Here is a 26,362-nt window from a genome sequence, read left to right as displayed (position 1 = left end):
AAACATAACTCTCATAATTTAATTTCAGTCAGAATCATATCAATTTCAAGTCAAATTTCATAATACATATGAAGTTTGAAATGCAAATTGTATTAGTTGACTTTGGAATACGACTATTCCAGTGGAATATTTAACACAAAGAAATTAAAAATACATCAGAGATTAATAAAGATGAATGTATGAATGGAGGGAACGGGGGGGGGGGGCTCTCTACAAAATAAAACCTAGAACTACCAAATTCAATAAAGATATGCTTTGAAAATATGCATCTGGGAGCTATTTATTTGAAATTTTAAGTACTATATATATTTATATATATAAGCTTAATTTTTAGTAATAAATTATAATGTTGAACTGAATTTCAAACCACTTTTTAATTATTTCATCACATATTTAACCACCTGATTTTTTTCCTTTGTTGAAAGCTAAGAAAGAAAGATTTTGTATAATACCTGAGTAAATGAATATGAATAATGAATAGAAAAAGTGAAAAAATGGATAAAAGAAGTGAAGTCACGTTAGTCAGAAAATAGATGAACTAAACACTTACTTTTTAACAGTACTATGACGTCATGGGACAAGTTTCCACGAGAAAAGATCATGTACATAATGAACAGAACATATTTAAGACAATTTGAAGCTCAAAAAATGTTTGGTGATTGCATCATGGACATAGAATTATGCATAAAAAATTTAATTGCAATTAAATGCAGCCAATGCCCCGGAGAACCAGCTGATCACCAATAGTGCGTAAGAAAATAAAAATACAGAATTTAGAAAATTGATTAACGGAATAATTGCATTTTTAAGCGTTATGGTGGCATGGTACTTAAGTCCATTAGATGGTTTATAATTTTAAAAAATAAACAGAAGTAAGACTATAAATTTAATACGGAATTCATTTCAATCATAATTTGTCAATATTTTCAATATATCAATATTTCCATAAAGGAATTGTAAATATTAAGTTATACACATAAAAATATTTAAGTTAAAAATAATTAATATTCCCGGCAAACCACTTGATCGCCAAAGACGGCTGGTTGAAAATGCAACCCTAATGTTGATTAATAAAATGCATTTTCTATTAGTTTCATATTACAAGATTATTCAGATCTGTGCATTTGTTTTTAATCACAAGAGCAATAATTAAAATTTTATAGAATCCATTTTCCTTGCTTCCGTTATAATAATTGATTTAAATATTTCCATAAAAATGGTAGTTCTTCAGAGATCTTCTTGAATCACATGTTTATGGTACGCTTGTGGACACTGTACAATCTTATATTTTAGATCACCATGGCATACATCAATAACACACCATATATCTTTCACCGCGTGTAGGACTTATTTTTTTAAGATTATACACTTGCAGTCCCCTGTTCGAACACATCAATAATAGTTCTATTCACTTTAATTTCACCATTCCCTTTCCAGAACTTACAATGCATCATAATACATGTTGTTTAACATTGAAAGTAAGTTTTTTATGGTTAATATTCCGTTTCTGTCTTTTTCGCATTCTGTCCGAACTTGCTTGAGCATTTTCGCAATTTTCCATAACTAAATGTAGTTTGAATTAACAAATTTCATTTTAATTATTGATTTTTTTAATACCTACTACTAACCCTCTTGTTTTGTATATACGTTAACAAGCATTAACACAAATATAAATTTTTAAAAAATTAAATTCATAAACGTTTTTACAGTTTCATCGGATTTTTCGTGTTGTGTTCAAATTTGTCTGTGTTTGTTTCAAAATTGAAGAATCATGAGTTGGTGACCCGATTACTTTAATGAAGATATATAACAGGGCAAAAGCTGGTGCAACTTAAATCTATTTGACTACATATTTCATAAATTTGTTATGTGTTGACTCAGGTTCTTTTCTCGTTCTCTGGTCATAATTTCAAATTTAAGAAGCCCTTCACTTACAGATCTTTTATAATTTGAATCACGACATTAATTCAACAAATCACACAAATAAAATCCAAGTTACTGTTTGCTTGCAAAAGTTCATAAATTATTGAGGCATTTTCATGTTCCTTTTATTCTGTGCCTGAGATTTAAAAAATCCAACATTTTAGAATCAAATAATCAATCTTCATCTTGCTCGTCTTCACTTTCACTTCTCACGAAATTTCGCTTTATCTTTTACCAGACAAGAATTAAATGCCATGACGAATCAAATTTCTGAAATGTCCCTGTATAAATTGCATGTCCCTTTTATACTTGTTTCTTTTTTTTTCGGTTGAATCATCTTGACTTAAGTGGAGACGAACGGTTTTTAGAAACAAGTAGAAGAATTCTCGAAACACGAACCGTGCAAGGACAGACGAATTTATTTCAATTACATTATTTCTCTCGTTAGAAACGAGCATCCGCTTCCATTCGGTGAAATCTCGAATCTGAAATTAATGAGTCAATTACTCGACATCAAAAGCATAGGATGAAAAAAAGGATTCAGACTGTTAACAGTGAAGAGAAAATCGATTTAAATTTTTACTTAATTGGTGATTAATTTTTTAATGCGTAGAATTATATTTTCTCTCTCTCTCTATTTATTTTTTCTGCGAGTGCTTGTCTGTCTAGTTTGTGTCCAATTTTATTTCTTACAACTTTAGAATACTAGGTAAAAATAAAATTGAGAATACTTTTGCTATATGTAGGAATATACTAAGGTTTATTTCATTTGAATTAACATCTCATTTTGAAGATGCGCGGTCTATTTTGAAAGAATTCTAGTAATTATAAGCAGTAGTGAAGTGTTGAGGATTTCCGGAGTTAAAGTGTGATCCTGAACAACCTCACTGGATGTGGGGGGTGATATTTTTCTCTAAAAGATCCAAACATTCATGGATAGTAAATATTTCGATTAGCTGCAAAACTAAAAAGGTGATTTAATAAACCTATTAAATGCGAATGATAAAAAAAGAGATACATTTATGAATTATGTTACAAGGAAACATTTTACATTACAAGTAACGTTTTACATTACAAGGAAAATAAATGCAGTACTATCCATGACCAACAACACTTTAACATGCAAAGTTTCGCATACATAAAAGATATTTGATACAATCGACTATTGTAGTTGGTACTTTACTTTCAGAGGTCCAGATTACCACCAGGTCAGTGTCTGCTTCATAAAAGGTTTATTTATTTGTCAGATAAACATCCCTAATTTCAAGCTGCGAGATAGCTGCAATAGGTGAACTTTGTATTTTAAAAAGAGTGAAAATAGGACACAAAAATCAGGTATAACCATTCCATGCCAAGAAACGGATTGTACTAAACTAGGAGTAGATAATAAAGTTATTTTTCAAATGTCTATATTTTATCGAGTTGTACAGACTGGAACATTTTGTTTGCAGTGCGAAAATAAGGCATTAAAACCTGCTAAGACTATTACATCAAATAGAAAGAAAACTACCAAATAGATGGAATTGGATATCCGTATGAAATATGTCAGTAAAATTAACACAAGGCCGGAAGCATCGAATGCGCTGATGATTGAAATGCATACGCTCTATTAACCTTTGGATAACCTATAATAGGGAGAAGAAGTTTCCCATCAAAAAATGTTTAGACTGCAATCAAATCTTTTTTAATTGACTGAGAACTGTTTCAAGACCAAAACTGATGAGCATGTTTCAAAGAGATATCTTTGTTTGCACCTTTAAAGTGGGGGAGTATAAAATTCTGCCATTTGGAATAGAGAACGGTTTTCACATGCCTTTTGATATTGTTAACAGGAGAATAAAATACTAAAAGAAGACATTATGGATTTGTCGGCTTTGTTTTACAAAGGTCCAATACCTTCTGTTTTAGAGGCAAAGAAATTATATGTCACAGACGTCAATTATGGGGGTTTCTTATATTCTCGCTATATATATATATATATATATATATATAGCGTTCTTTTTAACCTCTTAAACGATTTGTCTATACTCCATGCAGGCATCGATTCATCACATTTTTACACTTTTAAACAAAAATCAAGCCATTAATAAATGCTATGATTCAACAAATAAAGTTTCTTGGAATACACAAATATCTCAAGCGCATTTCAAACTGACAAAAAAAAGACTCCTAAAATAGAAGATGTTACATAGAGATGCGGAAGCAGAGAAAATAAACCAGGTAAGAGGATAAACGCTGTAAAATGCGCTTGAGTATAGTCATAAAGTATATTAAAATAATTAATGCATTTGAAAAAAACCTTAGTGCTATGCACAAACTTGCCACTTTTGGAGACCAGCTTGTTCATCTAATATAATAGTTATTTTTGACTTCCCTTCAATTTCTTATGTATTACTTTGAGGCTTATGATTACGTTAAGAAACATTTTTAAGCATCAAACTGTGATTTACACCAGACCCGTATTTTTTGAATATCCCTGCATCTGTTTTACTAATCGAATAAACGAAACTTCGTAATGGAGTCAAGTCCCATGACATCATATTATTTACCTTTTATTTCTAACTTTTTCGGTACTGTATTTTCACCTTATTATTCCACATGTAAACTAAACAGATACTAAGCAACAGCCTTTGACAATCAGTTAGTTCGTTGGAATATATAGTTGCTAAAAAATTCCATTAAATATTTTATGTAACTGTGTTTTAATGACTTCCTAAGCAAAAGGTTTTTAAATTACAAATTTTTATAGACATATAAATTCTTACGATTTTAGAAGCCTTATACAATTTTGTTTATTGTGGGATACTCTTCTTGAATTTTCTGCAAATATCTATCTATACATCGATTACACAGAAAATGATAGCAGTATTAAAAAAAGAAGGCAATTTAAAATCGTATTACCATTACTTGTTTATGAAATTAAATCTTAATTGTACAATAAAATTTTCATAATTTTTATTAAAAGCATACCTTATAGTAAAACCTACTCAACATGAAAAAATAAGCCGAAATTTATTATCCTGGTCATCAACAATGGGAGAAAAAACCAGGATAAAATATTAATAGTAACAATGTTTCGAATTTCTCTTCAACAATAAGATACATTGCTGTAAAATTTGCTTAAGGTACTTTTAAAATATTAAGGGGGAGGGGGGAGGATTGGTAAAATTGTTAAGATTATTTTTCTGAATTTTAAGATGATGTACAAATCAACTTAATTGCAAAATTTTCGGAGTTCAATGGTATAAAACATGAAAAATTTGCTTAATATTTAATTAAATAAAATTTTAAAATGCCATCTTAAAATGTAATTTTCTCATCTACCAAAGCATACCTGTATCAAATGTGATAGCTCTAAGTCTAACCTCCTGGCCTGTTAAGTGCCAACATTCGTGAGCACAGATAGACACAATGATTTTTATTTTTCGCAGATAAATCTTAGCTTTCAGAATGAAACAAAATCATGCGATTAAATATTTGATTCAACAGTAGCAAATGTTAGAGCAATAATGAAAAATCTATCCTATATCTGCTAATAATAAAAAAGTTTTTGTGTGTGTACGCGCGCGTGTGTGCATGCATGTGTGTGTTGACACGCTGCAGTCCAGGCCTTTAAATCAAGAGTACCAAATTTTTCACAAAAAAATTTTGGGAGATAAAAATGTGCAAATCAAAGCAATTTTTTAAAAAAATTAAATAAAATGTTGTCGGTTTGTCGCCATAACTTCCAATAATATAAGCAAAAAACTAATTTTTCTCAAAATCTTAAAATTCAAAAATAATTTTTCAATAATATTTTTCCCACTAAATTTGTTATATTCAATTAATAACTTCCTTGAGAATTATTAAGGTTAAAGAAATAAATGAGAATTGCATAAACGATGTTTTATTGTATACTGGAAAAAAAATCATACCTATATTTTCTATTTGTCATTTTGTATATAAATTCTTCATAGTCCCGATTCATTCGTAGTCACTATAACAATAAAGGGCTTTTTATACGTCAAAAAGGATTAAAGGTTTTGGTTTTGCATCATTTTCAACTCTCATTTGAGAACAATAATGTTGATATTATGATTTCGAAATTATTCCCAACTGATGAAATTAATAGGAAAAAATTTGTTTTGTACTAATTAAAGCGATGATATCAAAGAAGAATGTAAAAATGTTACTCTACCGTCCTTTAAAAGACTCTATGTGCTCCATTGAACACACTTGAACTTTCTTAGTTAAAACATTAATAAAAAATATTTACTGGACTTAATTCGAGTCATAAGTCTCCTTCCTTTCTCTTTCCTCCTACTAACATAAAATTTTGGATCTTGGATAAGGTTGCGAGTGCTACAAGTTCTCAGATTTTTATGTACAGAATTCTACACACTTTATTAAACACTTAATAGTAATATAAACACTTCAATGTTTCATGAAATGAATATGCATTCATCGTGTTTACAAGCATGCGAAAGCGCAGACCCACATATGTTTAAGCCCTGGTGGATTTGGATGGATAAATCTGAGCATCAAATTTTATGCATCTAGCTCTTAAGGTTTTATAAATATCGTATTATCTAGTAAATGATCAACCAGATTTCCTCTGAAGAGCTTTCATTCAAGTTTGGATTTTAAAAAACACAAATTTGGTGTAAAAACTATATACCAAATTTCATCTGTTTTGCTGAAATCGTTTCTGAATATCGCATTCACAACCTGATGTAGAAATATAATTTCCGAAATGTGTTTATCGAGTTTGAGGAAGTCTAAAACGTGGCCATTCCTCAAAACCTCGAATTCGAATTTTCTCTTGAATATAATAATTTCTCTTCGTATACGAGAAAGTAAAAATGGATCGAATACCCTGACACACAATAACTCAGAAACTGTTTAAACTAGAGGCATGAAATTTGGTATATGTACTTATGAAACTTATATATTTCTATCAAATTTTGAACGAAATCCATGCATTAGAAATGTATCTCTCCGGCTATCCAAGTGAAAACGATAACAGTAAAACATAAAGAGCTAGATAGACGAAATTAGCACCCTAGTTTAGCATCTATATTTAGAACCCTACCAAATTTAGAACCAGATCCCTCAAAGGGTTGACTGGCAGTCTATATGTACTTTTGCATACATGTAAACACGATAATTCAAAAGCATAACAACTTGACAATGAAATTTGATTTATAGTTTAAACATTTAAAGCATAAATCTGTATCAAATTTTGAACCAATTTGTTGGGAGATTTATACTTGATCTACACTTTCGCATGCATGCAATCTTTTATTTCCCAGAACTATTAACTCTAAAAAGCAAAAAAATAAATGCAAATTTGTATATGATCTTGTGACTAAAATTGTAATTGTAATCAAGTTTCGGTTTTAGTCACACGAAAAGAAAGCGTCCCCAACGCATATTTGAATTTCTGATAGTGTGTACTAATTGTGTATTAACGATTTATCTTCCATCCATCTTTCATAACTGTTGTTCGCCAGCCACATATAGTTAAAACACAAGTACCAGTTCTCTTTACTATTATATAAAAGCACACAATTAATGTATGAAAATAAAAATTAGGACATTTGAGGCGTTTACTGCCGTTGCCAAAATCTACATTTTTTTTGCTTGGAAAGGTGAAAGACACCATAATTAGAAATTATGCGAAAGCATTAGAAATTATGCAGGAACGTTTCGGGGCTACAACTCAAATTGATTTTCTTTTATTTCCCAGAATTATTAATTTCCATAAAGATAGTATAAGATGAAATTCTATTTGATCAGACGTATAAGTGCTCGATTAAGTCGCTATTAAAATGTTCGTTATTATAGTCACTATTAAATGTGCCATTGCATAAATATGCATTATTATTACTGACATTCCAAGTAGCCATTTTTTAAGTTCTACTTTACTTGGACCTGTTTAAGTAAACAATTACGGCAGGGATTTTATTAGACTACTGAGTTTTTTTGACAAATGCTTTATGTCTACTTGAAGCTGCAATTCAGATAGGTGCTATCTCAAGAATGGATCATTAATAACTCAATGCTTTTGCATTTCCATCCGTTTAAGATCGCTGAGTTTCTTTATCATCTTTAAGACACTAAATATCATAAGATCAACCAAGAATTTGTGTGAAATCAGAGATTACAAAAATGCAGTTTGAGCAAGTTTCAGCCAGTAATTTACATGCGATAAAAAAGAAAGAGGAACAATTTATAGCTTTTAAAAAAATTTGTAACAAGTGACCAGTATTAAAAGCTCAGTTCAAAAATTCTTTTAAATCTTATAATATTATCTACTTACAACGAAAGTGATTCATTGAGTAAATTGTGAGTAGCAGTGAATGAAGCATCGTAGACATGTCATAACCCTTTTACCAAAGAAAGAAGATGTTACGGATTATAGTCACTAATTAGTTTTTATTTCAAAAGAAATGAATATTTATGAGATATTAGTAGATATCATTTTGAACGAAAGCGTTTCTTTTAAGTCAAATTTGTTTGTTTCAAAATTTGAAATAGCAGTCATGTGGGCATTTGCTTCTTAAAATAGCAGTTTTCATTTTGTGAAAAGCAATCGTTTCTCGGAAACAGGAAATCCTTCCGCTTTGTCTGATTGCAAAATTATTCCTGGAATTCTAAACTTCTTTTTGAAAATATGCTCAGATTTTTCATATTCAGATTGAATCATGACCAAAAACTGAGAAATTTAGGGATTTTATCAAGTCTTCTGTTGAACATCAGAAAGAGCTAAATAAAAAATTGTTCTCCAGTCGATTGTGGAGATATTTAAATTAATGTGACACAAACACTGTTTGAATTCAATAAAATGCAAATTTTTTCGAAATAAGTTATTATTGATGTTTTTCAAAGTGATAAAGTGACACGAGTAATACGAAAAGGTGATGACCAATATTAAAATCCTTTAAATTGAAATCTCAGCTACTATTTTTATTTTCTGGCTTCAAAATTAGAAAAAAAGCGAACAACATCTAGATCCGAAATTTCAAGAACTAAGTTCAAGATCACTACAAATAATAAAGACAAGTGCGTTTGCTTGCGTGTGCGTGTGTTGGCGCACCACAGAACATAGCTACCAAATTTGGCATATATATATATATATATATATATATATATATATATATATATATATATATATATATATATATATATATATATTCTTTAAATACTTAAAAATTATCCTCGACAAAATAAAAAATGAAGACAACTTTATTATTTCTAGTAACAAAGAAGTATTGGATTTTCTTAAAGATAACAACATTAATAAACTTAATACTTTCGATTTCGAAAATTTATACACTAATCTACCTCATGAAAAATTAATAAAGGTCTGCACTTTTATATATGACGAATATTTAAATGAAAATATCATTCCTAAAAATAACTGGCTTGAGTTATGTAATTTTAATATTACTGAAAATTACGTGTTTAATGGTATTAATTTTTATAAACAAGTCAAGGGCATTCCAATGGGGACAGCTTTCTCAAGTGCTTTAGCTAATATTTTCCTGCATTACTATGAGAAAAAAATAATTAAATATAATTTAATAAACGGGTGGAGATATATTGATGACCTACTTTTGATTAACTTCGACAATACTAATATTATTACTAATTGCTATCCAAAAGATTTAATTCTAAAAGATACAAATAAAAATCAACTTGAGGCTACCTTTCTGGATTTAAAAATCGAAATTGCTAATGATAAAACAATAGTTGGTATATACGATAAAAGGGATGATTTCAACTTTAAAATAACAAAACTTTGTAACTACCATTCCAATCTAAACTCTAAAATTTTCAAAAATCTAATTTTCTCACAAGTTAACAGGATCAAAAGGGTTTGCAATAATAAAAATTCTTATATTGAAGCATCAAATATCCTCCTTAAAAATTTAATTAAAAATGATTTTCCTAGAAATTACTGTAATGTCAATTTTTTAATTAAACAAGGTATGGTTTGGGATTAATCCTTTGGCTTAAATAAAAATAGAACTTTACTTGCATATTGGATCACTCAATAGATGGCGCTGGGTGCCTACCTCTGTTTACATAATTTACCGTTAACTTTTTTAAAAACAGGAAATCACATGTCGATTGTTTAAAGTTTCCTTGACTGTTGGATGGTATGTTCTGGCCTTTTCGTTTTTAATTTTAATTTTAATTTTAATGCTGTTTTTGTTTTTATTGTTATTTTTGTTATTGTATTTTTACTTTGTTGTGGTGGTTTTTTTTTTTCTGATTTGTTATTTTGTATTTCCTTTCTGTTAAAATGGTATATCTCTTGAGCATAATTTCAGGGGATTTTCGGGTCACGAGGAATCATTATTAGACAATGTCTGTATGTCCTCACAGAAAAAATCCCTTTATTTGAATCCCTGCCTGAGGGTGACCCTTGAAAAAGTCTTCAGGCCGGATTCCTTTTTTTAATATTTTTTTAATAATTTTTTTGGTTTAATTTTTATTTGATTTTTGTTTTTCCTATTAACTTGATTCTAATACTTTTGTATATATATATATATATATATATATATATATATATATATAGAGAGAGAGAGAGAGAGAGAGAGAGAGGGAGAGAGAGAGAGAAAGATACCTTGTTTGAGAGTAAGAGGGTGCACGTCGGAGCAGTTTTTTGACATTTTAATTAATTAAGAATTAAGCTGAATTTTAGTGATAAACTATATTAATATAAAAAATAAGTTTTATACTTTCTCAAAACTTAAGAAATTATTTTTGGTGACATCAATTAAATATTCGTGCAAATTTGCCCTGAATTTTGAGATTTAAAAAAAAATGTCTAATTTCCAACAATAGGTTATTTGAAATTCAAAACATTCTCATTGCCTCATCAAACATTTAATCGCGTAATATTCTTCCATTGCTGAAAGCTGAAAAAAAATCTTTTTTTATGTGTAATTTATAGGACGAATAAAAAAGTAAAGTTATAATACAGTGAAATGTAACAACAGATGAACCAAGCAGTTTAGCTTTTAATAACGCTATAACGCTATGGAAATAGTCTCCGTTTGGTTCACGTTCACACTGAATTTAAGATAATTAAAATAATATGGTTATAATGTCAGTTAATTTAGTTATATATAAGCGATTCATCTAAAATTAAATTTAACACTTTGTCTACTGATCTATCTAATCAATTAGTTTTAATATAAAGAAAAATTAGGGGATTTTTTCCATTTCATCTGTAGAGAAAGAATGTGGTAGATTCGAAAGGGAAAAATATATATGCATTGTTGCGTTATATATATTATATATATTTATAAGTGCGTTTGTACTTTAATCTATATAATAAAGGACAACATTGAACCGTGGTATTATGTCATGAATTACCATTATATCTGAAAACGAAAATTGATACATGTTTTGTTTTTGCCATTACGAATGAGATCTTCTGATGTTTTCCCACTCAATAAATTTTTATGAGAAAAAAAAACTTTTATTCAAAGTTCTGTTTTCCTCAATCCATGTTATAGCTAATAAAATTTTACATAACAATCGATGATTTATCCATTTTATTAAAAAAAGCTACCCCCGCCATTCCTAATTATCTGGGGAGACTGAATAAAGGCCCAATAGTGATAGTTACATTGACACTAAGGATGGGTTCCTAATAGCTATCATTAACCATAACCCAATCTTTCTGCCATGACTCAACCCATTCTTGTACCTTCTTCGGGAAACGAGAATTTGTTTGACATTCAGCGACTTTTCATCTAACCAATGAGGACGAACAACTAACCACTTAAGGACACAAATGTTATTACAACCACAATTAATAGTATGTTTTCTTTAATAAATTACTTTAAATGCATTTTCATTTGGAACTGTATGGCAATTGTTTCTGGCATTTCAACTGTGTTACAATACAACCTATATAAATTCGATGTCACTTAATTCTGTAGTATTCTTTCATGTGAACATTTTAAGCCATCTGGCCCATCAACTGAACATACTCAGTATTCAAAAGGAGGGGCAAACATTCAAAAAGTTCAAGTGCGTACCATGATTTCATTTCTGAGCGTGCCAGTGACCAAGAGTGACAGTTACTGCAATCCGCGGATGACTGCCTGAACTGTATGAAATGACGCGTCGACACGTGATGAAAGGGTCAACACTCATTCCAGACGCTTAAATAGCAGAACAACTGTGGTGTCAAATCCCATTGACCTCAAGGATTCCAGTCGCAATTCTGACACTTAAGATAATTCATTTCCACGTCTGAAAGCGCAAACGGCACAGCGCACAACGAAGACACGCAAACACACACACACACAAAAAAAAAGACACTAGCGGCAGAATTGGTCAACGGGAATTAGAGATGCGGTTCTCTTTCAAGAATAAAAGGGAAATGAAAGAGATAAGCAACATTGTTTTTTTTTTTCGGAAAGAAGAGAGTTGGAATGGTTTTTCAGCTATAGCTGAGAAGGGTAGGAAAGAAATGGACAAGCGATTATGTAACTTGGATGAAAGCTTTTTTTTTCTAGTGTGCTATACGTAAGAGGTGGCTCAGTTGACTAATCTGGAAGAAGTTACATTGAATTTCATTAACTTACATATGAAATGTAATACAAATGTATTTGCTTACTTTAAATACATTTTTATTCCCTAAAATTCAGTTCTGGCATTCAATTTTATGGAATTCTTTGACATTTATTAAATTTTATTTGATATTTTCTTGAGAAAGAGATGTTTCTCATTCCGTTACTTTTCCATTTCATGAAAATGACATATTCTGCACACATTGTTTCAATTTCGTTCTTAATTTAAACTTACTAAGATTGCAGTGATTTTTATTTTTAATTATTTTTTTAAGTGGAGATGTTTTGTTGAGAAATATATGTAAAATTAAAAATCTTTATTAGTATCCCTACATCAGAATTTATTAATTTATTTTTAATATTAATTTTTTTTATGTTTCAGAAAAAATTAATTTATTAATTTTAATTTCATTAACGAAATATACTCTTGCAGTTGATTTTAATTATTAATTTGTATTAAAAGTTAAAATTACTTGAAGAGAGGCAAAAGAAATTTTAATGTGATGTCATTGACTGTATCCTTCAATTGAGGATACTTGTAGGTTTGATTGCTAACTACTGCTTATTTTAAGTAGATTCCTATAGGAAGACGAGTATAACGCTTTGCCGATATTATCTTGTAAGCAAGATAATTAAAGTAATTTGGTTTGGATTTTAACTGGCTTGGAATAGTTAGAAATGTAAGGATCTCGGAGGAGTTCGTAAACGGCCCATCTAGCTCAAAGGGTGTGGAAGCGGGGTAGGAGCAGAAATTTTCCTTTCGCTATAACTTTCTTAATATTGAAGATAGAAAAATAAATCCAATTAGACAAATTAGCGCCTCATTTAGAGAAACAAATTTTGTATTTAAGGTTTTTCGGTAACTGCAATACCTTAGGAGCTGAAGCGTGATTTTTCACGACCTACATTTGACTATTTCTAGCATCAACAATTTATGTTGCCAGATAGTAACTCGGATGTAAAGAAAGCTACCTTTGTTTTCCAGCTTTCCGAGAGGAATGTTTTACTTCGAAGTTGTAAAATTTCTACATTTGACTTATAATTTCTAAATCCTTGTGAACTTTTTTTACTTCTGGATTATAACGTAAATGTTTAATAGAATGCAGCGTTTTCTTTCAAATATTTTTCATTAAAAAACAACGATTTATTTAAAAAAAATAGCAATTTAAAGAAAAAGCTGAAAGATTTTGAATACTTTTAAATATCGTCCTTTTCTCTATATGTGCTATCTTGTAATTGACTGTTGTTGTTTTTTAAATATTAATTTAAACATGGTTAAAATGTTAAACTTACTCAACATAAAAAATAATTTTTTCAAGTGGGTTTTTTTGTTGTGTATAATTATTTACGATTTACGAATAAAATTTGTTGTTTGTAATAAAATATGCTTGGAGATAAAAAAAGAATCTTTTCATTAAAATATCCAGGTCAATATAAAGTATGAAAGAATGATATCTGTTACCAAATGCATCTCACACTAAACTGAAACTACTACATATTGTCAAAGTCTCACTATCTTTTATAGTTTGTGTTTAATTTATTTAGAAAAACGCCATTTTGAACCAGATTCTGATATTGAGGAATAGTTATATTTCACCAACACCTTTTTGAATATTTACATCAAACCAGAAGAAAGACTTGAATACCGATACATCTGATATTGGCACTTGGAAATGATTTTTGTTGAAATAGAATCTTCAGACAATGATAATCTATTTACGATGCTTTTGCAACTATGCTAAATTGTCCTAAACTTACTGATCAGGTTTCAAAAATTTCGGAAAAAATCATTCATACAATGAAACATTGAATGCATTCCCATTTGCTTCATTTCTACGTAGTCAATAGAAAGCTGTTATGAAAATTAATTATTTAATTCGATGCAGTTATCAGGAACCTCTGTGAATATAAACTATTTATCTATGGAGTGAGAGAAAACTATTATGGTACACATGAATTACGGTATTTCTGTATTGTAACTAAACTGCTTTAAATTGCTTAATGTATTTGCAAAAAAGAAGAAAACTATGACTGTAATCAAAAACTAAAACAGAATTTTGGTTATATATAATTTAATGTATGCTTATGATTTGAGTGAAAACTATGGTGCCTTATATGTTTGTTACATATTGCGTTATATTTTGTAAATATTATATTCTCTCTAATGGGCGTAGTATTTGTATGAAGCATCACATTTTGTGACGATAAATTATTCACTCGTTATATCAGCAATGAAAATGAAATTTCAGATCTCAGAAATCATCAAGCATTTTGAAAAATTATTTAAAAGTTATGCAGTTGTGATAGAAGTTCTAATTAGAATAATAGATAGACTAATAGATAGTTCTAATTAGAAGTAATTATCATAATTACATATCTTTTTTCCTGTTCAAATTCAGATTCTTCAGGAAATGTATTCCTCGTTGTTAAATGTATAATCAGACATTTTACAATGCAATTTATAGTGGATTAACTTATTAAAAATATTAGGCAAATCACATGACAGAATTCGAATGGAAACATTTATAATGCAGAAAATGCCAAAAACTCGATGATAAATTATTATTTTTTTCCATGAAAGTCGTATTAGCAATCATATCGGTTCATTCAAGTTGCAACGCTAGAGCACATCTATATTTCTTCTTCTTCTTCTTTTTTTTTTTTTTTTTTTTTTTGCATAATTTTTGCCAACTGATTATAAATGAGATTTCGAATATTTCATGCAATTAGAAATACAAAATACAAATCATTTGTTAATCATATCTCATTACCACAATTCAATTGGTATTCGGTACCACAATTCGTGCTAGTTCCAATTTATGCAATTCAAAAATAATGCAATTTATGCAATTAATTTTTATCGCATACGCACAACATCTATATTTGATTACATAATACTGAACATACAGTGGTACAACAAGCTGGGGATAGTAGATAAAAATAGATTTTAAAATAAATTCTCTATAAAATAAATTCTAAAAAAAACCGGCTATTTCTCATGGTGATATTAATTATGGATTTACAAATAAATTTTGACAATTTCAAATTAAATGCGAAGTATATCTGTAAAGGATAAAATAAATGGAATCGAATGTAGAACAGAAAATAGAACGAGTTTCTTAACATTTGGATATTAAAATGCAAAATGTAAAATCATTGTTCCATAGGAGAAATTAAAAAAAGAAATTATTGAACTCCCTTTTGTTGAATGATAAGCCTGACATTCTGGATGGAAATAATGAGAAATTTGTTTTATGGTCCTAGAATGTGTGTTCGCTTTTTTAATAAGCTACTGCATTTAGTTCCACATTTCTTATTGAATCAAAATATTAATAAACAATTACAATGGAACGAGCTATCGATATTATCCTAGCTCTTTATAATTCATAGGATTTGTATTTTCTACAAATTTTTATATTTGATTAATACGACTAATAACATATTTTAATCGATCTGCCAACAACCCTAGGTGGCTATATAGTCTACCTATTAGGAAGTTCGTCACTTGAATTCATGAAGTGAGTCACTTTGAATTCATACTTATTAGGAAGTTTGTTGGTAATATATCCGTATCAAGTTTCGTTTTTTTTTTTTTTTTTTTTTTCTTCTTCTTCTTCTTCTTGTTTGGCTGTTTTGAATTATGAAGGTTCTGAAAAGTTAAAGGATTTTCAAATTACGTAACACAATACTTGGATGAATCTTTCTCATGACGAATCTATTATTTTAGAAGACTGAAGTTACTTAATACAAAGAAATTGTTAGTTGAGATTCATTGAGGATTATTAGCAATAGTGCTACTGTAATAGATTCGAAATTAGAACAACTACTAAGTTGATTGGATTGGTGAGGGAATACAATTGCAGATGTATTTGATGCTGTATGCTGCAGGTGGTACCAGATGCAGAGGTTTGATTACAATTTCCGAGCTTTTTGATAAGAAATCTAAATGGGTTTTCTTTTCTTCTTTTCGTACAGATAATTTCTTTTCTTTCCTCTCTAAGCAGAAATAGAATAAACCTTGTGCGCTTTTCCAGTTCATGTGTTTTTCTGCAAAAGTACTTTGAGCAATGTAATGACCGACTTCTATACAGCAAGAGCAGGTTAATTTCCCATGACAAGAAGATAGTTAACATTTGAAGCAATGAAGAGAGTGAGATATTCAGTTGAATATAAATAAACATATTTTCCCTGTTTTAATATATTCTGTTAATTTGGCAGAGTTAACTGTTAAAACTTCATCCCTTATATATGTATCTGGCTCACCCTTTGACCTTGCATTTCATTGATGATTTCTTCCAATATATTATTTAATAATATCCCATAAGTGATAATTTCTATCACATTTCGAAATGTAATAGAAATCACGGAAATCCATTCAAAGGAAATCTGTATAGGTGTTGACACGATAATTTCAAAACAAAGAAACCTAGATGGATAAACAGTACATAGGTATTCTGATTTAACATCTAAATAATAGATTTGTATCAAATTTTGAACCAGGGCTGTAAAGGAAATATGTCCACATTTTAGCATCTAAGCTGCTAAACTAAGCTAAAACAAATATGAATTAAATGTGTCGAATGATTAAACATCTGTCTGTCTTTCCTTTCATAATGACATAGTTTCCTTCATAGTCATTTTATGAATATAATTGTAGATTGTGTCAAATTTTGGTTTCAATCATTCGGAAAATGCATCTAAATATACCATCAGTTCTCTGGTACTTACGTATTAACCTCAGCACAGCTATTGATTGTCAAAGATAGCAGGGTCTTTCTTAATTTTTTTAGCCAACAGCATGCATTAAATAATACACAAGTAAAATTATTAAAGTGACGAAAAAGTTTTGAGTAAACCATTCCCATTGGCATTCATGGCAATCATTGTACTGACGATTAAGATTAAAGTTTGCTGTCTAGAGTGATATTTTTAAATATAAATAAGATACTAAACACATAATTAAAAGTCTATCAAAAGCCTCACCAGAATTCAGATAAAACAGCTTAGATTTTCTGGTATGATTAACAATATGAAGTGATTAGCTTCGTCGTTTGTAAAAATAATATAGAACGTATTTTGGGAACGGTAGCTCTTTCTGTTGACAAATTTGAACCAAAATTTGACGATAGTCTGCGATTTTGGTGTTTAGATGGCATGCGTCTATACAACCTCTTGTGTTTTTATCATGTTCACGTACATGCTTTAATCGATTGAACCCCACTTTAACTAGAAGAGACAGGAAAGTTGCATAAGTTCTAAACTGTTATTTTTATTTATTTATTTTGTTCTTACGTCAAAGTTTTTGAAATCTTTAAAAAAATGGTTCCAATCAAATGTGAAAAAAATAATCCCGACAATATCTTACAACCTGATTTGGGTACATGGTCTGATAACCTTTGGAATAATTTTATATTTTTCGCTTCAATAATAGAAAAGGAAATTAAAAATTTCCACAGACAGGTTACATTAAAAATAAAATAGCAAAAATTTTTACTTCATTTTTTTAAATTATAAAATAAATATATCGAAAAAATTTTCAGTCCATGTTATGTTTATTTTTCAAGTTCGAATATTTTTATTCGTCACTCCAAATTTGGAAACTACGGGAGAATGAAAGGGTAAAAAATTTTAGAAACTGGGTGTCGGACCCTTGCTCTAGTTCACTTGAAATTTGGAAAGTTAACCCATTGTTTTCAAATAGGTCCTACTCATCCTAAAATCAGCATTGCATGCAAATATACATACTGACAGACAGTTAATCTGGTACTGTATTTCGTCCAAAATATATTAAAGATCTATTATTTTGGTGCAAGAACCGAATTCCAAATTTTGCCGACTAGTTGTGCAAGTTCAAGAGTTCAAGTGCATCAGAGAAGCAAAGTTCACTTTGCACGATTTTGTCAAAAATGTGATAAGGATATATTATTTTGGTGCAAGGACCAAATACCAAATTTCGCCAAGTAGTTGATCTTATCAGTTCAAGAGTTCAAATGCACCAGAGAAGCAAACTTCACTTTGCAAGATTTCGTCAGAAATGTGATAAGGATATATCATTTTGGTGCAAGGACCAAGTACCAAATTTCGCCAAGTAGTTCATCTCATCAATTAAAGAGCTCACTTGCACCAGAGGAACAAACTTCACTTTGATGTATTTCATCAGAAATGTGTTAAAGATTTATTATTTTGGTGCAAGGACCAAATATCAAATTTCGCTAACTTGTTATGCTTATCCGTAAAAGAGCTCGCGTGTACTAAAGGAACAAATTTCTCTTTGAAAGATTTTGTCAGAAATGTGAAAAATATATATTATTTTGGTGCAAAAATCACATACCAAATTTCATTATTCTACATCGTCGAATTTTAATTTTGTTTATATTTCTTTTCGAAATCGTGGAGTTATAAAACTTGGAGATAAATCAAAAAGTCGAGATTGAATTTTTTGACATTTACTACACTTTCACTTCTTATATTTAATGTATAAAAGAGTAAAAACATAATTAATTCTAGTTTATGAATTTGAATCGATATAATTCAGCTAATTCTAAATTTCTCTCGCAATCAGATAGACATTCTTCTAGTAGCGGAACTTCTTTTATCCAGACTTTAGACTGCATTTTTCAATCCAATAAATAATTTTCTCACACCATCTTCAAAAATTATGAGGGAAACAAATAACCAAAAGACGTCATCGTCCCCTGTCTTTAACTAACGCAACACTGCAATTATCACTAGCATCTTCATTTTATCTGACCATGAAAAACAATCCTCTTCATTTCGTCACACAGTGACAGATCATAAAACAAAGGCGGCTTTAAAAAGAAATTAAAGCCTTGTGGATCAGAGTTCACCGGAAGGTTCGCGTCATAGGATTAACGGCAACAGGTAAGGCCTATCTCACATTTTCGTTCAAACTAGAATCTATTGCAACTATGGGATGCTTGGCTACTGTTCGGGCTTTTTTTCACGATTTTGGCAAATAAGTTTTTACGTATTTTGATGAATTTTGTCAAATTCGAATGAATATTTTGATGAATTTTTTCATGTATTTTAAATATTCCATTTTATTGTTTTAGTTTTAGCCATTATTTTATAATTCTATTTTCATGACATAATACTTTTTATAAAGTTAATATCATAGAATTCCAATCATCTAAGAACCAATTATATGATACTTCAATTACATGAATTGATTTTGGGAAAAAAAATCAAATGTTAAAATTTCGGGATTCAAGAACAATGCATTCATTTAAATATGTTTCAACTAAAATAGCACATATTGCATTATTTATATGTACTTTTACTATATACATGTATGTAATGAACCTTCATGCACGCTTTAATATGTATCCTTTTTTTATACAAACTTTACAAGCATTATTTTATAGGTTTTTTTTTATTTTATGTCCGTTAATATTAACTTTAATTTCATGAATTGAAGTTTTGTTTCTGCTCAACGGTTTTTATTTTTTTACTTAATTTCCGAGTTTTATCCAATCTTTCAAATCACCCATATATAATCCCTATTTAATTACCATAATTGGAGTTCTAATATTTTAGTAATTTTCCCGCTCTTTTCATCGTGCTTTTCAACGTTTAGTGCTACGGTTGTCCATCCTTCCAAAAGCTTAAAGTCTATGTATGATAGATCTTGAATTTTGGCAAGACTGCGGGCAGTTTTTCAACTGATAACTATTTCTTTCTGCGTTTTTTTAGAATATTTAATGGTAACTTTTGAAATTACTTCTTGGTTGTCTTGATGAAAATCTGCGAGTGAGTGAGTAAGTGAGAAAAATTATATTTCATCCTTAAATATTGGCAATAATGTATTATTTTGATAAAGCAAAAAAAAAACAGATTCTTATTATTTCATTATGTTTTTTAAATTTTCTATTATATATAAAGATGAAAATGATCATCAAACCCTTACTAAGAAATCTTCTAATTATCTTTATTAAGGTGTCAAATTTTGATCATTCTCCTTTAATGTAATAAATAAATCTTCTACTTATTTGCATAATAATATTCCAGTCGTTTTCTAGAATTTTACAACATTTTTCAGTGTTTTTTAAAATGTTTTTAAAGCAGGTGCATGTTTCTCAGATAGAATTTTCCATCAAGCTCAAGTTTCAACATAAATGAGAGAAAAATGATAAAAACTTTTTTTTAGATTTAAAAATTATTTTATTGCAACTGAAAAATTTTTATAAATTTATTTAAAATGGGTTACTCTATTTTAAAAAGTAAACATTTTCCTCAAACTTTTTCCCAGAATTCCACGGCTCTTTTCTATTTAATTTTTGGAAATTCATTTTTTCCAATAGAAAATAAATGTTTTTTTTCAAGTATTTTTTTATTATTATTAACAATCTGCTTTTGATATATTAGTTTCTATAGTTTTAAACAAATGCCGTTTGCTGTAAATGAATACTTTGTAATATCAGATGTCAATTTAATGTATAGCCAAATAATTATTTAAAAAATTTTAACCGTTTTAAATAAAATGCTTTCTTATATATTCCAGCAAAAACATTTTAAAAACATGTGAAACATTTCCGTATTCATATTTTAATTTCATTCATTAAAAAGTTTTATATTAATTAAAGGAACTGATTCCGGAAGAATTCATTCACATTTCATCATATTTTTACATGTTTCCAGCTAGGCAAATTTTGAGTCGGAAGATCCAATAAAAGTTGTGATTGCTTAAATTGTCTTGTCTAATTACTTGAATGTAAAATATTTATTTGTTTATTTTGCTGTAATGCGATTGCATCAGATTTAATTCTGTTTCAAGCATTACTGCGAATGTAACTACGTTGATAAAATTACGTGTAATCATGTAATTGCCTAAATAAAATAGTGCAGAGAAATCCATGATTTTTTCGGAACATCTATTAATTATTAATTATTTACTAAAATAAAAGAATGAACTAATGAATATCAAAACATTTCCTTTTAATGATAAATAATAGTAATTATTATCCTAACTGTATAATTTAAATATCTTCCAAGGAAGTGAAAATCATGCCGTTTTGAAAGCTTTTAGTATTTGCAACATATTTTAGTCAGATAAAATTTGGAAAGGATTTTGCTACTTCGATTGGTATCGAAATTTAGGTGAGTTTTTATTCCGAAAATTTTAACTTATAAATTTAAAAATTAATAAAAAATAAGAAATATTTTTTTTTACTTTTAAAAGGGCACAATTTTTGTTTTTTTAAATGAATATTTTAAAATGAAATAAGAACTATTATCTAGGATACATTGCATCGAAATATATGGAGGGGGAAAAAACCATTGCTCTCATTAAATATTGGGATTTAAAAGTTTGAATTGTTTATAACTCATCAGCCGTTTACACATTCTTTCTAGCTATTTCACTTTGGCAGATATAGATACATACACGAAATTGTATGTTGCTATTTGAAAAAAATCGAGTTTGTGTAAATCTACATATTAAGTATATTTACAGAAAGGATATTTCTGCAGCGATAAACTTTCTAGTTTTATTTATGCGATAATTAATTTCAAAGTAATGTGTAAAATCCGGACACCTTTTAGACGGACAATACTGGAACTTAACTGATGGAATGGAATTCCATTGAAAATTTAAGTATCTAGATATTCTGTTTGAAATTGCGCGACATGTTTTATCGTAATTTAATTTCACTTTTTTATTCGTGCTGTAAACTGCATAAATAATTAACAGAATCCTTCTTCATTAGCTTTCAATAATGGAAGAAAATCACACGAAAAAATACTTTATTGAATAATGCAAACTGTTTAAGTTTTATTTCAATAATGAAATATAGTGTTAAAAATAATGTAAAAAAAACGTGTTTTAAAAAATTGTCGAAATTTAGAAAAAAAGACACAGAAAATAAATCGATATTATAAATATTTTTTGTTAATTTCAATATGATATAAAATTATTTTTTGAAGTTACCATTAAAAAAGAACAAAGGCTCATTTAATTTTCATCAATTAAAATTTCAAAAAAAAAGTCTTTCCAAGGTGTACATTTCTACTTTCCAAAGTATATTTGAGATAAACGTTGGTAATTTTAGGTTTAAACGCTCTGGGCTGTGTAGTACCAATACACAATAAGATATAACATTCACATTCTTCATTATTATTAGCCATGATTAATCAAAAATAAGATTTTTTTCTTTTATTAAGTAGATTGTTATTCTTTACTTGCTGTTTTCTAATTGTATTGCATATAAAATTTATGAAAAATAAAAATCGAAATCTAAAGTTTTGTATTTAAATTTAAATATTTACTTTGTGATTTAATTGTTGTCTCTTAATCAGAAAAGTTCTTTTGTAGCATTTTATTTTTTACGTGCTTGAAATATTCATAACACTTTCATTCGCTCTCTCTATCAACCCACTAGGGTGTATACCAAATATGGGGATGAGGAGCTTCTAATGTAGTGGCTAGTTCTCGTTTTCCTGTGAGTAAAATAATGGCGTAGTATCAAGTTATTTCCACTCGATGGTAGGATGTACCTCCTATGAGAGGAGTTGTACCATACCTGTGATGAGTACTGATACCTGTACATGCACGTGCGTGTATATGCTTGTCTATGTGTGTCAATGAGCATTAAAATTATATGTGTAAACGCATTATTATGTACCTTATTTTGTCAGCAATTATTAATCACCATCAATTGGAAAAGAACTTGTCCAAGTCATTGACCACAATCCTATTATTATTTTTCTAACGTTTGCCACTTTTTTTCCTCCACAAATCCTTTCAGGTGATTAGAGATTCGCAAAATTTGGCTTCGGTAGTTCGAGTTGAAACCAGTACTTGAGTGAAGAAATTGAAATTTGTAATTGCTATGTATTAAGTATTAACCAGTATCAAGAATAATGTTTCGTACTTTTTTCTTGTTTATTATTTTAAAAGTATATCGTCTCAACAATATGTTAATTACAAACAGCTGGCAAAAGTGACAAGTTTCTATTGCCCTTTTTTTATATATGATTTTTCACTAATCGTATTATTTTTTTATTATTATATGAGAACATGATGTTGTTTTGGTTATATTTGTATTTATATACGTTTTAATGCTATTTTAGGTCTTTAAATGCTATTTTGTCAAATTATCATCATTGTAGAATTTTCTTAAATAAAACCTTATAAATTAAAATCTAATGCATATTTTTTTAGCCCTAGTATTTAAAGAGTGGATAGAAATACAGCTTATTTTATTTATTTATTTATTTAAGAACTAGTTAATGCTGTCTTTCATTATCTGTGAAATTTTAAGCAAATCATTTGATAAGCCTCTAAACTAAAATATTTTCGCTTTATAGCTAAAAAAAAAACTATTTTTTTCCTAATTTTCAAAACACTTTTGCCACTTAATTGGTATATTTTGGTTTTATAGGGGGGGGGGTCAATCTTTTTTATACAAAAATTCAAAAATGTAGCTATTTTAGAGTTTTTCCAAAACTCCTTCCAGAACGTAATCACAGTTCTTAAAAACTCATTTTCTGAGAAATGATAACATATTTTACTGGAGTTCTTAAAAGTCAAATGAATAGTGTGGATTGAGCATTTTATTTCTTTTGTTTATTTGAGTAGAATAGTTCGTGAAACAGCATTTTCATTTGTAGAAAAATTATTAATAATCATAATAAGGAGTTTGGAATTTATAAAGCATAATTAAGAAAAGAATCGTAAGTGGAAGACATACTTACAAATTTTCTCACCTATGCTAGTATGACAATTATGAAGAAAATCAGCAAACTTTAATATAGCTATTTGTAATTAAAAAAATATTTCTGACGAATTTTCACTAGTCTCTTTACTATAATAAAATACCGATGAAGCCTTTTACGGCCTTATGAAAAATGCATATTATAAAGCCCCTCTTTTAATATATCTGTCAGTTAAATTTCAATACATTTTTATTTTATACTAGCCGCCTTTGGCGACCAGCCGGTTCGCCAATCTTAATGTTCGTTTAAATTTTAATAATTAAATAGGTTGAACCGGAGTTTAACCCCCTTCTTCGCCAAGTTGCGATAACGCGCCAAAGCTGGCAATCTTTATTATGCACTATAATTGAAAATCTGCTCCTTTGCTTTCGAACATTTTGCAAGGCCATTGTTGGCGATTTTTAAAAATTGTGCCAAGCAGGGGGTTAAACTCCGATCGCACCATTAAATATTTTACGCAATTCCAACTTTAATAGATTCTTCAGCAAAATATTTTAAAACTTCAAATTTTGATAGTCATATAATTCACTCATAATATTATAAAGGCCTTCAGTCATAACGTTATATGTATCTCTCTAATTTTCTGTTACCCCTCGTAGAATTTATGCTTTAAATTAAAGTGTAAATGATTAATCTGCAATTAATATAATAATATTTTTTACTGAAACAAAGCATTTTTTTAATAATATGATTACTGATAATAGAGTCACTGAGCGTTTAAACTTTATGGGCACTAAAGAATATCTTTCTTAATTTATGGAATATCTCAAGAATTTGTCAACAAAATTTTCTCAGATTCATCATGAACAGATCGATTCATTAACAATGTTTAATTTTAAATGCATCAAACACTAAGAAAATAAAATGAATCGTTTAAAATAATCGGTCGAAAACAGGTTTAAAAAAACTACTTAAAAAACGATGTACTTAAAATTATAAGCATATACAAAAAAATATATAACTAACATAAATGCAATTTAATTACAAAAGCATGCAACTAACCTAAAAATAATTTAAATCATTGAAAACAGGTTAAAAAAAAACTACTTAAAAGACGATGTACTTAAAACTATAAGCATATACAAAAAAATATATAACTAACATAAATACAATTTACTTACAAAAGCATACAACTAACCTAAAAGTAATTTAAATCGTCCGTTGATAATGGTTGCCATGCCAACAATCAGAACACAATGCGCAAGCGTGAATTTTCTTCGCTTTTTACGGTAACGCAAATGCGTGAATTTTTCTACGCCAGTTGGAGTAACACTATGCAGATTAGACATTTTTGATTTCCTTTATTCTGTGTTATTTTAATTCAAAAGTACTTCAGAATGAATTTGAAACATGGATTCATTAACAATGTTTAATTTTAAATGCATAAAACATTAAGAAAATAAACAGAATCGTTTGAAATAATCCGTCGAAAAATGTTAACCCTGGCCTCATTACTGTTGGGAGAAAAAAACAACTGAAGCCTTACTCATTTGGCGGTGGGGAAAATGGAATATTTTTTTGGCGGGAAAGTTAGTTTTTAATTAATAATTAAAATTTCAAAAAAAGGGACCCCAGGTGCACATTCCCGACCTCTAAGGTATACATGTACCAAATTTGATAGCTGTATGTCAAATGACCTGGCCTGTAGAGCGCCAACACACGCACACACACACACATTGAGCTTTATTATAAGTATAGATATAGATTTATAATTCTTATTTGATAAACTTCTTGAGAATTCATTAGTTCTTATTTACTTATTTTCATTTTAGTTTATTCGGTATTCACATTGTTACACAATATTATTTCAACAGCGGCTACGCATTTATAAATATTCTAAAAACTAAGTGAACGCAGAGGCATATGGGAACCTGACCAATTATACTCGACTCAATAAAACTGATTAATATTATTCTGATATTTTGTTATTCATAGAATTCATAGTTTTTAAAAATATATTTATTTGACAAATAGGTAAAATTTTTTAATTTATCTGTTGCTATCCCCTCTCATACTAGCAACCTTAGGCGGCTACCTAGTCCGCCTAAAATAAAATACTGAGACAGCTAGAAAGAATAGGACTGTTAGTATCAGCTTTTATATAAGAAGTGGATTATCTTTGATTGCGT

General features: G+C 28.9%; 1 protein-coding gene across 4 annotated transcripts in view; it reads left to right on the top strand.

The window, feature by feature from the left end:
* LOC129963981 (uncharacterized) overlaps positions 1 to 26,362 on the top strand; it is a 78,457-nt gene that overhangs the window by 26,013 nt on the left and 26,082 nt on the right. Inside the window, exon 1 of one of the 4 annotated variants that reach the window (XM_056078620.1) lies at positions 19,270 to 19,382. The exons of 2 other annotated variants lie outside the window; for them this stretch is intronic. The gene's annotated coding sequence lies outside the window, so the exon portion shown is untranslated. Of the gene's footprint in view, positions 1 to 19,269; positions 19,383 to 26,362 lie in introns of those variants that run through there. One more of the 4 variants, XM_056078622.1, reaches the window with a different exon arrangement.

The sequence above is a fragment of the Argiope bruennichi genome, chromosome 3 (genome assembly GCF_947563725.1).
Source record: "Argiope bruennichi chromosome 3, qqArgBrue1.1, whole genome shotgun sequence".
NCBI lineage: Eukaryota > Metazoa > Arthropoda > Arachnida > Araneae > Araneidae > Argiope > Argiope bruennichi.
Note: the sequence above shows the minus strand (reverse complement) of the source record. Positions and strands in the feature narration are given on the sequence as shown.